The sequence below is a fragment of the Malurus melanocephalus genome, unplaced genomic scaffold, assembly GCF_030028575.1.
Source record: "Malurus melanocephalus ecotype Western Australia unplaced genomic scaffold, MMel_1.1 scaffold_399, whole genome shotgun sequence".
In the NCBI taxonomy this organism is placed as follows: domain Eukaryota; kingdom Metazoa; phylum Chordata; class Aves; order Passeriformes; family Maluridae; genus Malurus; species Malurus melanocephalus.
The window spans coordinates 654575-661247 of record NW_026623631.1 but is presented as its reverse complement, the minus strand read 5'-3'; the positions used below and the strand labels follow the sequence as shown (position 1 = coordinate 661247).

Sequence of the window (6673 nt, the reverse complement as noted above, 5' to 3'; positions counted from 1 at the left end):
CTCCCGCTCCCGGCATTCCGCCGCAGCAGCGCCGGCAACGTGGTCGGTTCCCGGCGTGCGGCTCCCCCGGGAGCGCGGCCCCGCCGCCCCCGCGGGGGCCCTTCCCCGGGCCGCGGCCTGCCCTGCCCACGTGTGCGCGGCCGCGGCTCCCCCGCGCAGGCCGCGCCGCCTTTCTCTGCCGACTCATGGCGGCGGCGGGGCCGGGGGCTGTGGCCGAGCGCCGCTCTGCCCGGCGCGGTCGCTGCCCCGGGTCAGGGGCACGGCTGGGGAACGGGGGACCCCGAAAAGGGAAGCGGAGGGGCTGCGCTGTCCAATTCGCGCTTGTAACCCGCTGCTGTCGTCAGCAAAGGCTGAAACTGCGGAGCACCATTTCCTCGCCTGTCGGGATGGGTGCTGCGCTCCCCTCCTACCTGCTTCAAGTGAATCGGGAGTAGGAGGAAAACACAGAAGTTTTCTCTAAGCGTCTTGTTTGGGAAAGACTTAATCTTTTTCTACCTGACTCTGTTAACTCTGAAATCACACTGCCAGATGTGACCTCAGATTCCCAGTTACTGTACGTGCCAGTGTTTTGTAAGAACTGTTACTGCCCAGCATGATGATTCATCAAAGTTATTGATCTTTGGGAGATGGACAGCTCTGCAATTTCCACCTGRAAAGCTGTCATTTTAATGGGAAGTATAGAGGACAAGTTAATCGTGCCGGGTAGAAGTCTGTGTTCGGATTGTTTGGTGGTTTGTCATTGTAGTCATRGACATAAGCAAAGCTTAAGGAAATCCAGGACAACGTCGCTGTGTGCATTCGCCTCGTGTGTTATGACACAAAACTGGCCCCATCGCTCCTTTGTGTTAAGGTTGCACTCTATTGTGATGCCTTCTGAGRTAACGATCCCGAGAAATGAACCAAAAAATGCAAAACTGCAAGATTGAACGTTCCTGTTGGAGGCTCATGTGCGAGGGGTGTCCAGATTCATTACCAGGCCCGTCAGTTGCAAAGGTGTGTGATTTGTCAGAGTCAGCAGTGCCGAGGCAGCTGCCCAGCACAACCAGGGGGCCCTTGCAACTCCTGCGGTCGTTTTTTGAGGGAGAGAGTGAGAGTGTGTCGTTAGGTGTCCACCCAGTTGTAGGGTAAGGAGTAATGCTGCAACATTCACAGCTGTCCTTGGGCCCAGTGCAGTCTCGCTATTCCCAAAGGTGTTTAAAAAATGGAATTTGTTAGTGGTGTGTTCTGGGACGCTTGGCAGCAGCGACTGGTTCCAGCAGTGCCCCCAGTGCTGCTGCCTGGCTCTYCTCTCTTGGGGCATTGTTTCTTTTGCTGCCTGTTCATTAGCAGAAGAGAAAACGTGTAAAATAAACACGGCTGGTGAGCTCCCACGAGAGGCAGGCTGGCAGCTGACCTTGCCTGGCAGCCCTGCACCCAAGTACCTTCTCGTAGAGTTTGCAGGCTCATGTTGTGTCTTTATTTCATTGGGTAGAGGATTTGTTTTGGCAGATACTTACCAAAAAAGATCCAAAGCGTGAATTTGTGTGAAGGAATCAGCTGGTGAGGTGAGTTGWAGTGACCTCCAGGAGGATCACCCAAGTAAAGTGCCTCTTTTATGCACTTGCAATGGATTGAGAGCTGCTGAACTCTGGAAAGTCACTACTGGAAGTCTTTGGTTTCTCAGCAAAGCTTACAAAGCCTTGGCTCTTAATCCATCAGTGTTCCCAGTGCAATACTAAATGTTTCCAGCCCTGATCTGCCAGAGGTAGCGAGAAGACTAGGGAGCATAGTGAAGACAGTTCAATAAAGATAAAGGAATCCCTCTATGACTTGTTTTACAGGCTTTGAAAGGCCTAWTTTTTTTTTGTAATGATTATATTAATTATAGACCTGTAGAGCAGATTTAATGGACAAGACCCTCTCCTTAGGTGTTCACGCATTCTGTAATGGCCTGTGTTGGAATTGGTGCTTATAAAAAGTAAAGGCACTGAACTCAGGTGAAACGGAGCCACCTGGAAGGTCTTGGTAAGTTTTTGTTGTCTGTGTTGGAATATCGATAGGGAAGAGCTTAACAAATCCATCTCCACGTGGTCAAAACACCAGGTTGTTTTGAACTGTTTTACTCGTCCCAGCTGGGCAAGTTGAGTGCATCAGGGGCTGAAGAACATGGTGCTTTTTTCATGGCTTAGGRATTACCTTCAGAAGCTTGTGTCTTGCTTACCTGCTGCAGTATTTTTATGCTTGAGGCTGGCAGTAAAGCCTGTGATATTATAGGCTGTTTGAGCAAACGTTTCTGCTTTTTCAGGAAGGAGGGCTCTTGAAGCAAAGTGTCTCCTTGCTGCTTAACCTCCCAAAAGTACAGGAGCATGGCAGTAAGTGGGGCAGCCATTAGTTAGACAGCAGTGATACTGCTGATGCTGTGAGTGAAGGCTGAGGTTCAGCTGGAGTGGTATAGCGGCAAATTTTGATCGTGTCTTGACAATATGCAAGTTACCTTTTTATTCATGTGTGTTTCAGAGTTGAGGTGCAAAATATAAAGAGCAGAGGAGGGATCCTTTGAGTCCTGAGATACACRTGGTCTTGTCCTTTGTGGCAGGGCTTGTACTTGACACTGCTGACTGCTTGTGAGGGACGCTGCAGAGCTGTAATGATGCTTCATTTTTACTCTCTTAATGATCTAGTAGCAAGGTCTGTGTGACCATGCCCTCATTATTACATGTTCTCTTCTTATCATGTAAATAAATGCAGCCAGCAGCCTGACTGACACATTATGGTAGTGTGTGTGTGTCKGCGGTAGTGAAGGAAACGTTTTCTGGCAAAACCAGCTTTGCACTACTGGCTATAAACCAAATTCAAAGTGTTTTCTCCAATTCTTCTATAGATGAGAAGTGTGGCTTGCAGTTAAGACAGCTCGACCTTCTGGAACATGTTGTACTCCTCYGCTGTGCCCTGCACCAGGGCTGATGCTGATGCAAGCATTGGTGCGGACAGGTGTTAACAGCACCCCATTTTGAAAACCTGCTGGATGCATTTCAAGAAATGTTGCATCAAGGCACTTGGCACTTCTTTATTTTTAAAGCCATTTACATCTTGGAAGTAAGAACATGTAGGTTTTAATGACCGGTACTGCAATCGCTGAGCTTTGCCTACGCTAACTTTTTTCATTCTCCTTGCAAGCGCTCAGCCAGGGAAAGCAGCATATTTCCTAGTGGAGATGCAGGAGGTRCTTTGCTTTCTTGAGTAGAGTTTCCTGCATACTGTTTGGCAGACGTGCTGGGTGGATAAGCAGTACTTTCCAGAAGGCACACCTTCGTTGCTAGCAGCAAGCACCAGGGGTGAGCTGACTATTGTTCAGAGAGAGTGTGTGTTGGTTTATGCCCGAGCAGAGGCTGAYTTGGCTACCACTACTGAGGAGAAGGCAGGGGAAGATTCATTAGCTTCTCACCCCTCGCTGACTAACTCCCCATAGGGCTTTCCTTGAAACCAGCCTCCAGTGCAGGAGATAAGATGGATGGGAAGCTTGTTTTACCTTTGGCATTTCTTCACATTCAGAGTAGACACGCACATCTGCTTGCTCAGGTATCCAGCTTGGTAGTCCTGCACACACCTATTTCCAAAGTGTTGGGCAACTCTCACTCTGTCGTGGCATGTAATTGTGGAGCTCTTCTGGCTATTGCAACAGAGCTGCTATCGCAGCAGGAGGCCTGCCCCCCACCGCCCCAAGTTTCCTCTCCAAAATATGGTTTTGTTCCGATCCCACAACTCACGTTTGAGTAAGTCTTCCCATCTTGCTGGGAAGKATGAGGGTAACTGGAACTTGTTGCTCCAAAAAAAAACGTGAGGCTTAGTGTTTTCCCTCCCCCGCATACCTTTGCCCTTCAGCTTTGTGCTGGACCTTTGCCCTGTTCTGCACTGTTTGTTTCGGGAAGAGAAGGCTGGGGAATGCGGCGCAGCTCCTGGGAGCTGACTCACTGGCCCTGGTTGCTGGGCTTYAGCGCCTGCTTCTGCTGCGACCTCCAGTTCCAGACTGCCAGGTCCAAAGCATTGCTGAAGGATTCTCTCCAACCATCTCYTTACACTCACAACTCTTCTTTTAGACTTTCTATTGCTCATGGTGCCATGAAGGTTTTCAACAGGATTGCGTCGTGAGTCACTGGATTGGGCAGCAGAAGGACTTGGTTCAGGTGTGAAGGCTGATCGAGTCCAGAAAGCAGGGCTGGGAATGGGGGCACTGGGGCTGMAATGCTCTACTCTCCTTTCCAAATTATGACACCTAATCTTTTTGCTGCGCTCAAACAGTGTGAAATTATCCTCAGGCCAATGCCAAATGCMGACTTGGATGGAGTTAGTTTGCTCTTTACATACTTGAGCCTATAATAAATCTGCGGCACTACCTCAGTGGTTGTGCTTGTTTGGTGAAATAAGGAATGGGCTTTTTAGTGGAAAGCTGTGCTTGCTGTTCAGGCCAGGTTGAACGTTTTAACCCTTACAGTTATTATGGGTGCTCTTACCCTAAGTCCATTTGGCACTGGTGAGCTTTGTTCATTCCCAACCGCGATAGGCATTTACATTATGGTCTTTAATGTGTTACTTATCCTCTGGTCATCTTGGCAGTGAAGCCTTTGCTGTCTTCCTACCAAGGGCCTGAGTCTCCAYACTGCTGGCTCTGTCAAATCCCTGGCTTGCTGTGTGCACAGGGAGCTTGGGGAAGTAGCTGATGCAACCTTGGTGATACCTGCTAAACTCTCCCATGGTGATAGTGCCGTCTAGGTGGAGCTTTTCATGGCCAAGAAGCTGTCTCCTAAGGTTGGCTTAAACTCTGGGTGGATCTCTGAATCCACTCTGCGGATCTGTGSTCTCTGGCATGGCCAGCTCTGTCTGCATTTGTTCCTTTTATCACTTGAGACCGGGCTTTGGTTCCAAACTCGTTCTGCTGGTCCAGATCCTTGTTAGTGAGGCCTGAATGGAGCTGGATGACTTATCTCCTTGSATTGGAATAACTGGTTAATCTGAATATCTTGTATCAAATGATGCAGTTKCATGATTTGAGGAGGTCAGAGGAGAGGGAAAAGAAGCTCTTCAAGGAAGTTAATGCAGTGCTGGGAGAACTTATAGCTACTTGTGTATTTAAGTCATGCTAATGTGTGACCAGAACAAATGGGAACCGAAATTGGCCTTGAATAAATCAATTACGAGACTTCTTTGTGAGGAAAGTTTTGGGTCAGGGTCRGTCTGGATTGCTTGGCAGAAAGGAGAGTGGGTGTGCACACGAATGTCCTGCAGCTGTGGAGCAAAAACTGGCAYGAGGCATTTGGTAGAAATAGGTTTGCTGATAGCAATTCTAATGCTGTGCAAGATAAACTTTTGTTTTTGGGAAAGGTTGTGGAAACTCTGGTCAAGTGTCAACATGTTTCTAAAGGGAGACTCATCTTGTAATTGGAGGTTCTCAGAAGATCCTCTTAATTGAACTTTCCTCTATCAGAGCATGCATTTGTGCTGCAGTTTGGGGGCTTCGTGGGTGGATTGCCTTTCSTGAGCAAACTGGTGAGTGATGTGTTGTGGCTCTGCTGGTTTCAGTGTTGCACCAGCCTGATGATGCTCGTTGAGCTGCTGGAGCCATCCTTAGCGATTCATCTGGCCCTACTTTGGTGTGACATTCACTGAGCATATTGCCRGGATCAAGAGCCCTTCCTGCAGCATTAAAGCTGGGGGATGTTCTGCTGAGACATGCAAGGAGAGGGAGGAAGGGCTGGGAAGTGGCTGATATAATACCTGCTTTATCAGTGGGTTACCTTCACTGTCCTTCTGCAGCAAAGCTGCCTGAGGAGCAGAAGATTCYTTTGACACTTCCATGTATTTCAGCGTTGTGTGGGAACACGCAGCAGGGTTCAGTGCTCTACAGTGGTTGTGATTTTATTTTTATTTTGTGGGTTTGAGTCACCCTGTTCCTTTATGTGGTGACAAACCGTAAGGTTTGGTAGAGTTCTCTGCTRCAGACTGAAGGTGTGTTGGAGGTGACCATGGTGGCCCTGGCTGGGTTGGGTGCTTTGTCACAACAGGCCAGGTGGAAACCTTAACTTGCTTTAGAAATGGTCAATGGGGGTGGTTGTTGGTGTGACTGAGGTCTTGATGCCGCTCAGTCTGGTTCTGCAGACACTCAGAGGTGACMCAAATGCCTTTTGTTCTCTTGATCTACAAAATGTCACTCTGGTTCCTCCAGAACACGTGTGACACTTGCAATGTGCTGGCGGGCACAGCCTGCCCTGACCTGTGCTCCTGGGCAAGCACCTTTGCTTCCTGCTGGACACCCCTTGAAGTGGCTGGGAGCAGGTCTGCAACCTGCTGCTGTGGTAGGTGCTTCTCTCCACTCCCAACTCGCTTCCCAAGGCAGCCCTGGTGTCTGATGGAGCTCAGGAGAGCCATCCCTGCCCATGAGGAAGGTGTTGCAGGAGAAGCATCTCCGGTGCTCCTCAGTATCACTCGTTTGATCTCTGTCAGGGTCTGCAGAGATCCCTTTGTGACCATGACAGCAGGGGGACGAACGGGAGAAATGGGCGCTCGACTCGGGCTTGTGAACCTCCCGTGCCCTTGACACACGCGGCAGTTAAAGCGTGATCGGGAAGCTGGACAGGGGGCGGAAATGTGCTGGGTGTCCTTCCTGCTGGCCGGGAGGGGCTGCCTGAACGGGGCTGGG

At 49.7% G+C, this 6673-nt stretch overlaps 1 protein-coding gene across 2 annotated transcripts in view; it reads left to right on the top strand.

Moving 5' to 3' along the window:
* LARP1 (La ribonucleoprotein 1, translational regulator) overlaps window positions 1-6673 on the top strand; it is a 41196-nt gene that overhangs the window by 721 nt on the left and 33802 nt on the right. The window lies entirely within an intron of this gene.